Source organism: Tupaia chinensis, unplaced genomic scaffold (genome assembly GCF_000334495.1).
Source record: "Tupaia chinensis unplaced genomic scaffold, TupChi_1.0 Scaffold000366_1, whole genome shotgun sequence".
Taxonomy (NCBI): domain Eukaryota; kingdom Metazoa; phylum Chordata; class Mammalia; order Scandentia; family Tupaiidae; genus Tupaia; species Tupaia belangeri.
In genome coordinates, this window is record NW_006159863.1 from 2,956,994 (window position 1) to 2,965,116 (window position 8,123).

General features: G+C 44.8%; 1 long non-coding RNA gene across 1 annotated transcript in view; it reads left to right on the forward strand.

The window, feature by feature from the left end:
- Positions 1-8,123, forward strand: part of LOC102489513 (uncharacterized) — a 20,873-nt gene that overhangs the window by 7,911 nt on the left and 4,839 nt on the right. The window contains exons 2-3 of the long non-coding RNA XR_335250.1: positions 3,119-3,459; positions 4,829-4,908. This is a non-coding gene — a long non-coding RNA (uncharacterized LOC102489513). The remainder of the gene's footprint in view (positions 1-3,118; positions 3,460-4,828; positions 4,909-8,123) is intronic.

Sequence of the window (8,123 nt, forward strand, 5' to 3'; positions counted from 1 at the left end):
GAACCACGGTCGACTACTTGGGAGTCCAGTGACATAGCCATTACGCTAACTGCTGGTCCCCACCAAGATCACATATTGTGATTGGTTGATATATCTTTTTTTTTTTTTTTTTTTTTTTTAGGTTTTTGACCGAGGGTATGTGCACTTGCTAGAAAGAGGCAGAGATAGACAGAAAGTGAGAAATCATCCTCCAAGGGGATGGCCATTCCGCAATCCCTTCTCTTCCTCCTGGGATTTCGAGCATGCACAAATATGCACCTAGCATGATTTTCAAGCTGCTGGGTCCAGGGTTTGAACCATGGTTGGCCATGTGGGAGTCCAGCACCTTAACCACCATACCTGCTGGCCCCAGGTTGATATATATTTTATGTTCCTTCCCCCCCCCCTAGTTTTTGTCATTGGGCATGTGTCCCTCCAGGAGTGAGAGAGAGGGAAAGTGAGAAATCATCCCCAAAGGGGATGGTGCACCACAATCCCTTCTCCTCCATTTTCCTCTTGGGATTTTGGGCACCCACACATATGCACCTGTTTTTCAAGCCACCAGACTTAGATAACGAGCGGTCAGCCATATGGTAATCCAGTGCCTTAACCACCACACCATCTGCTGGTCCCTTATGCTCCTTTTGAACTTAACAAGTTCTCTCTGTTTCTTGCAATTTATTTTGTGAAGAGACCAGGTCTTTTGTCTTGAAGAGTTTCCATTCTCCGTTTTTTATTTCTGATTATCATTTGATATGTTTCAGTTGCTTCTGTATTTCATATGAATTGGTAGTTAGAGATGTAGGCTTGATCAGAAGGGGGTCTACGTGGTTTTTTTTTTTTTTGGCAAGACAACATCATGGGTGGTGGTGTTTTCTTCCATCAGGAGTCAGATAATGTCTTTCTTTTTTTGTGATGATAACAGTTATTGATGAGCTGTGCTTAGCATCATTAATTTATTATGGGTTCCTTCATTATTTATCAGTGGGAATACTGCTATAAAGAGAAGCTTCTCTTCATCTACTATTTGGTTATTCTAAAGTATATATTGAGCTGGAAGGAAAAAAGCTTACCTCTATTTCTTCTCTTTCAAAATAATGGGTCAATTTTATTAGTATCATCCAACGGTGATCAATTGGATTGCTCAATACAGTTTTAATGAGGTTTAATAGACCTAAACTTCACATACTTAAAACTCACTTCATGAGTTTGAGCAAATACAGTCACTTGTGAAACCATCACTACGATCCTGAAAATGAACATATTACTTATGACTTTAATTTAAAATGTATTAGTATAAACTGAGACATTTAAACATGTTCACATTTTCAATCATTTCCATTTTTTTAATGATAGAAAGTACATGTGTGCATGTGTGTGTGTGTACGTGAGAAAGAAAGAAAGAAAGGATGCGTGACAGGGTCTTGTCATGCTGTGGTCCTTTTCCCCAGCCCTCCAGCCCCTCAGGATCCGGGACTTCACAGGCACCCAGCATGTTTCCAAGCCAACCAGGGGATCATCTGAACCCTACCTACAGTTAGCCACATGGCCCCCGGCCCTGTGGGACACTTGGTTACTGCTATGTTGACCACAGTGGGCCTGAGTAATTGTCCCTTTTGAAACTCAAGTTGTCCTACTTTCAATGGGAATTTATTCAGGTTATCCTGTGTTTTGTTTCATTTTTCTATTTATTTCATTCTTCTGTTAGAGAGACAGGAAGGAGCGCTCACACAGTGTCTTCACATGTGTTTCTCCACTAGCCTCAGCCAGCCAGACCCCAAGCTCACACACATGTCCAGTATGTGCAGGGAGCTTTGGGGACACGTACCTGGGTCTCAGGTGGCTTCGGCATCACTGAGCACTGCTTCCTTGCTGTGCCATCACAGCTGGCCCATCCTGTGGCCCTTCTGAAATGATACCTCTAGTCTTTGCTAATTTCTTTGCTATGTTCTTATGACAGAGTGCTCTAGACCTGACATTGGAATTTTCTCAAAGGAGCCCTTGGTTCAGTGGGAGACAGGGCACTCATATATCATAGGATAATTAAGCAGAGGAGCGAAAGCCAATGATTTTTGGTGTGGGTTCATGTAGTTAGAATGCAATAGCTACTTTTATTGGATCAAATTAATCTTTGGGGCAATCTAAGGTTCAAGGAGGAAGGTTAGAGACATTATTGTCCCATTTCACAGTTGGGGAAATAGATGAAATGATCGTGCCTTGTCTATTATTTTGTAGAAAGGAGGGGGCAAGTATGAACAGAATCTGGCCTTTTGGGTAACGTCTCTTCACAATCTAAATGATGTATAGTGATTTAATGTATGGATAATAATAAAAAATATATAAAGAAAGAAAGAAAGAAAGCAAAAAAAAAAAAAAATAAAAAGAAAAGAAAAAAGAAAACAGGGCGGGTTCTGTGGCTCGATGTTTAGGGAAACGGATTCCACACGGATTCCACAAGGTGGACCTCAGGTCAGATCTTGGCCTGACCACTTGAGAAGCATGCCAGGCATGTGTGTGTGCATGCCTCAAGTTTTGATGGGAGGCAGACATGAGAAAAAAGGATTGTGATGGACCCACACTCTGCAGTGGGGGCTGTCTGTCTGTCTGTCTGTCGCTGGCAGCATGGGCACTCTCTGGCAATAAAAACAAAAGAAAGCAGGGAACCAGCAGTTAGTGTAATGGCTATGTCGCTGGACTCCCACGTAGTCGACCGTGGTTTGCGTCCCGGATCCGGTGGCTTAAAACTCACGCTGGGCGCATGTGCGTGCATGCCCAAGATCCCGAGAGGAGAATGGAGGAGAAGGGATTGCGGCTTTGCTATACCCCCCTGGGGGGATTTCTCGCCTTTTGTCTCTATGTCTCTCTCTGTTTGGCAAGCACATGCGCCCTATAGCGAAAACCTCTCCAAAACAAAACAAAAACAAAAACAAAACAAAACAGAAAAACAAAAGAAAGCAATGAAAACAGGCATTCTCATCTTGCTTTAGAGGCATACTGGTTTTAACAGCTTCAATTGTTTTTTTGTTTTTTTGTTTGTTTGTTTTTAAGAGGGAATAGGAAGCTTCTAGCAATAAAAGGAAACAAAAACCAAAGCTTTCTTTGCTTTCTTTCTCTCTTTCTTCCTTTGTTTTTGTTTTAGATTTTCAAGGCTTTTGGAAGGAGCTGGAAAGATAAGAGGAGCAAGACGAAAAGTTAAGAGTCATAGAATCAGGGGACTGGAGAGCTCTCTAGGCCTCTCAGCCCCACCTCCTCCATCCAAACGGCTCTGCACTTAGGCTACATCCAAATACATGGGCAGCTCTCCATTTAGAAAGACGCAGTGAAGTGTAGGCCACAGCGAGCTAAGTCAATTTCGAGTTGCAAAAACAGATCCCCAAATAGCAGCTTTAAGTTTGTGAAAATGAACTCCAGGCTAAGTGCTTAGCGAGAAAGACGCGACCATGAATCAACAGTGATACAGCCCAGGGACCGTCGTCTCAGGTAGGAAAAGGGCCTGCACGAACCACGCATCACGCTCTGGCTTTGCTTTCGCTCTGGTCACTGCAGGGGCAGTTGTCGGGAAGCCTACATAGGCGCCAACTAGGAAATGAATGATTCCAGGGCCAGCCTGCGGCCTAGCAGTTAAGGCAATCAGATCCCACATGACTGACGACATAGTTTGAGTCTTGGCCTTGGTGGCTTTCAAAGAACCACACCGGGTGCATGTGCGTGTGTGCCCCAAATCCCAAAAGGATGGAGAAGTGGAGGAGAAGTGACGGGGTATGCAGCCACACCTCCCTGTGGGGTAATTTTTCCTCCTCCTCTCTCTCTGACTCTGGTAAGCACACATGCCTTTTGGCCAAAAAAAATTAAAAAATAAAAAAAATCCATGAATTAGCTTAACAGACTCTGAGTCTTCAGTGTAGGCTACAAAGGAAGGTTATGGATTTATCATCCCTAGAGCTCTTCAAAGCTGTATGGTCTTAGAGGTTTCCAAATTCAGGCACTGAATGCAGGAGCCAGAAGCTCCTTATAATTCACCCAGGATAGCATTTCCCAAACTGATTCCAAAGAACACCTAGCGTGCCAGAGATAACAGCGATCCCCGGGTAGATGAGGGAAAGCAAGACCATATCGCTGCTCAAAGATTCCCGAAACATCTTTATTTTAAAGGTCCTCCAAAGTTCTGAAGAAAGTAACTGTGCTGATCTTGGTTGAAATCAGCTTCTCAAATGTTTTTCACTCCACTTTTTTGCCCCACCTCTAGTAGTTTGTAGATACGAACGTATGAACAATAATCTCAGGGGTACTAATATAGCCCTTTCCTTTGACAAGTGAGAAAATCCAGGCCCAGGGAGGTGAGCTCATTTATTTTGGAATCACAGCCCAATTTCTTGAGAGGCAAGGTAAAATAAAGATGCAGGGTCTCCAAAATAAGATAAACCTGGATTCAAATCCTTGCTCCATCGTTTTCTGACTGTGTGATTCTGGACAGTATTTTAAGTTTGTCCAAACCTTGGTTTTCTTATTTAACAATAATAAGCGCTATAATACCTGTACCCAGAGTCGTTACCTGCTACATGGACTACAAGCTGGTGGTTAGGCCTAAAGGGTACGTCGGAAGTCCAGGTATCAGAACAAGGACAAGATGGCCACCGGACTAACCGAAGTGTCTGGAATTGTGTAGATTTGGGCCTGGATTACTTGTGCCATTGCCTCTAGACTAGAATCTGGGACAGCGAGTGCTACTTTAGAAGGAAGAGGAGGTGGGCAGAGGCTGAAAACCTGGTAGGCTTCACTGGCAGGACTCCATTAGGTAGGATGATCAGAAGGTAGAAAGGGCCGCTCACTCCACCCCCTTCTGCCTCAGATTACAATGGAAGCACCTGCTCTGGGAACGGGGAGATGGTGGCAAAGAGTCTCACCAGCCGCGGTGGATACCAGGGAGAGGTGAGCATTGTTTATCTTCATTTCTCTGCTTCAAAAACTTGAGATGTCTTATAGTTTCTCTGATGCAATGGAATGATGACCTATGTTTTATAAGTTATGTAGCTATTTGCATGCATTATCAGGTTTCAGGCTCTTTTAGGCTTTAGAAAAATTTGTGGATACACATACACACACACACACACACACACACACACACATATATATATGTATAGAGATTTGGGGGTGCTGAGATATCTTTTAAGATTTATTTAATTTTATTTTTAATTTTTTCTTTTTTTAGGTTCTGGCCATAGGGTGTATGTGCTTGCCAGAGAGGAAGAGAGAGAGTGAGAAGGAAAGTGAGAAATCACCCCCTAAAGTGGATGGCCATGCCGCAAATCCCTTCTCTCCATTCACACACCTGTGCTTGGCATGATTTTCAAGTCCCTGGGTCCAGGACTGAAACCGCTCCAGCACCATAACCACTATACCACCTGCTGGCACCTATTATTATTTTTTAAATTTGTTATAGGGTATATGTGCTCATCAGAGAGAGACAGAGTGAAAGAGGAAAGTGAGAAAACAAGTCACCAGGTCTGGGACTCGAACTACAGTTGGCTCTGTGGGAGTCCAGTGCCTTAAGCATCATGCCATCAGCTGGCCCGAGATACATTTTTTAAAAATGAATTAATATACTTTGTACACAGTGAGAGAGAGAGGAGGTGGAGGGAGAGAGAGAGAGATCGAGGAAGAGAGAGATCTCTTCACACTGCGATTTGCTCCCTGCCTCGGCCAGCCAGGATCATGAGAATGAACACACTCAGTAAACACAGAGAAACCTAGCATGTGAACCTCGGACCCTCCCATGTGGCTGCAGTATCAAGGCTCGCGTCACGGCTGTGCCACCGCAGCTGGCCTTGAGATGTCTTCACCTGGGTTGAGGATCTTCCTTAGAGGGAGCTGGGGCTCAGATTTACCTAGTTTTCCTGCTCTAAAAAGGCCCCCGGCAGATCCATTCAGGCTGAGCTCTTCAGGCTCCTCATGCAGCTTCCTTGAAAGCACCTGGATAGTGGGGAAATGCATCTATGTGTCTCTCTCCCCGACCCATCTACTAATTCTTTGAGAGGGCGAGATTCTTGTGCTTCCATGTAGCCCCAGCCCCTCGAACAAGACTTGCTGAGTCGGTGCTTAGTAAATGGGAATGCAGTGAACAAATGCTCTGCTCTTCAGCAACGACGCCTTTCATTCTCTTCTTCGTCCTCCTTCTCTGTCTCCTCTTTTTGCCATGGGGTGCTCTTCTCTTGCAAGAGACAGACAGAGAATGGGAAAGTGAGAAAGCACCTCCCGTGTGGAATGGTCATGCTACAGTCCTTTCTCCTCCATTCCCCTCTTGGGATTTTGGGCACGCACGCACATGCGCCTGGCATGTTCCTCAAGCTGCAAAACCCACAATGTGAGCCATGGTCGGCCATGTGGGATCCAGCTGCCCCAACCACCATGCCACTGGCTGACCTGCTTTCTCTTTATTTAGCCCCTACAGATCACTGTTCTTTCACAAATAGCGTCGTCACTTGCATTTTACAGAAGGGGAGAAGCCTGCCTTTTAAACAAACATGGCAGAATTTGGTATATCTAAAATATATGGTTCCTCTAATGGCATCAGCTGGGTGCCCGGGGTGATTATCCCAGGGGTGGCTGTTGCTGCAGGTGTCGGTGCCAGGGACACATGTCCTCAGTGGTCAGAACTCGTCGTCCTTTTAGAGCAGGTTTCATTTTACAGTCAGTTCCACGATGTTTGCAGTGATTCCTGGTTAAAGGAGGTGAGTAACCCAACAGGGCCATGCCATTTCAGACTCAAGAGAACGTCTCAGTGACCCAAATAGAGGCAATCCCACGGAGAAATTCCAAACACGCATGAGCAAAGTGCCAAAGGAGGAAACATGTGGACTTCGGAGGGGAGAGCATTCCCGTAGGTGGTGTAAATTCAAACCAAGTGTATTGGTTTTAAAAGATCTCTTTAAGGCAGCACCTAGTCTTCCAGAGCCTGATTCAAATAACAAGTAAGACATTAGTTTAGTCCTGCAAAATGTTCTTTCTTTTTTCTGGAGAGGCCCCAGTGCAAGCTCGCAGGTTGGTTCCTTGCAGCTACTGATAACATCATGGGCACCTCCAGAGTCCTTTCCTGGCATTGTTCTGGGTGTCATTGATGTTAAGCAAATGGGAAAGGAAATGTAATTCAGAACTCACAAAGCTAAGGGGAACTGATTTTCGAGTTCATGACTTTCGAATCCATGGTACAAAAGCCAATGTGTTTTAACTAACTGCACTTGTGAGAATGGGGTTACTGCTCTTGGAGCTGTTCTTTCCTCTTAATGGAAAAGTGCTTTTTAATGAATGTTTTGAAATTTTTTTACTGCATGAAGAAGCGTGTTCCTGTGCAGTTTTGATTTCATGCCTTCCTACATTGTCGTGTGAAAAGCATGTGTAAATAAGACGCTAGAAAAACAAAACTCCCATTGACTCTGAGTCTATCTAATTCAGCCAGCAATCATTAAACAGGGGTATGTTTCAGGTAGTATAGTAGCAGCTAGGTATGGGAGGAAAAGCGTGACACCCTCCACCCTTAGTCATTTACATTCTGATAGCAGAATTGACAAGGATGCAAAGGATCAGCAGTTAGTGTGATGGCTATGTTGCTGAACTCCTATGTAGTCAACCGCAGTTCGAGTCCCAGACCTGGTGGCTTAAACTCACGCCAGGTGTGTGTGCATGTGTGCCCAAGATCCCGAGAGGAGAATGGAGAAGGGGTTGTGGTGTGGCCATCCCCGCTGGGGAGTGATTTCTCACTCTCTGTCTTTCTGGTGAGCACACGCGCCCTATAGCAAAAACCTCTCCAAAAAAAAAAAGACAAGGATGCAAATACGTGTTAGCACGAAGTGCTCAAAGGTAAAAGAGATAGGGAGGTAAGGAGGATGGGAAAAGACCGCATAGAACAAGTGACATTTTAGTTAAATCTTAAAGGATAGATATGGGCCAGCAGATGGCCTGGAGATTGAGGCTGCTGGATTCCACATGGCTGATGTGTGGTTCGAGTCCCAGAACAGCAACTTCAAAAAATCTTTAAGGACGGTGTGTGTGTGTGTGTGTGTATGTGTGTGTGTGTGTGTGCGCTAAAAACCAGGGGAGGAGAGTGTGAGAGAAGGGATTGGCCATCTGCCCAGAGTGGGGGGGATTTC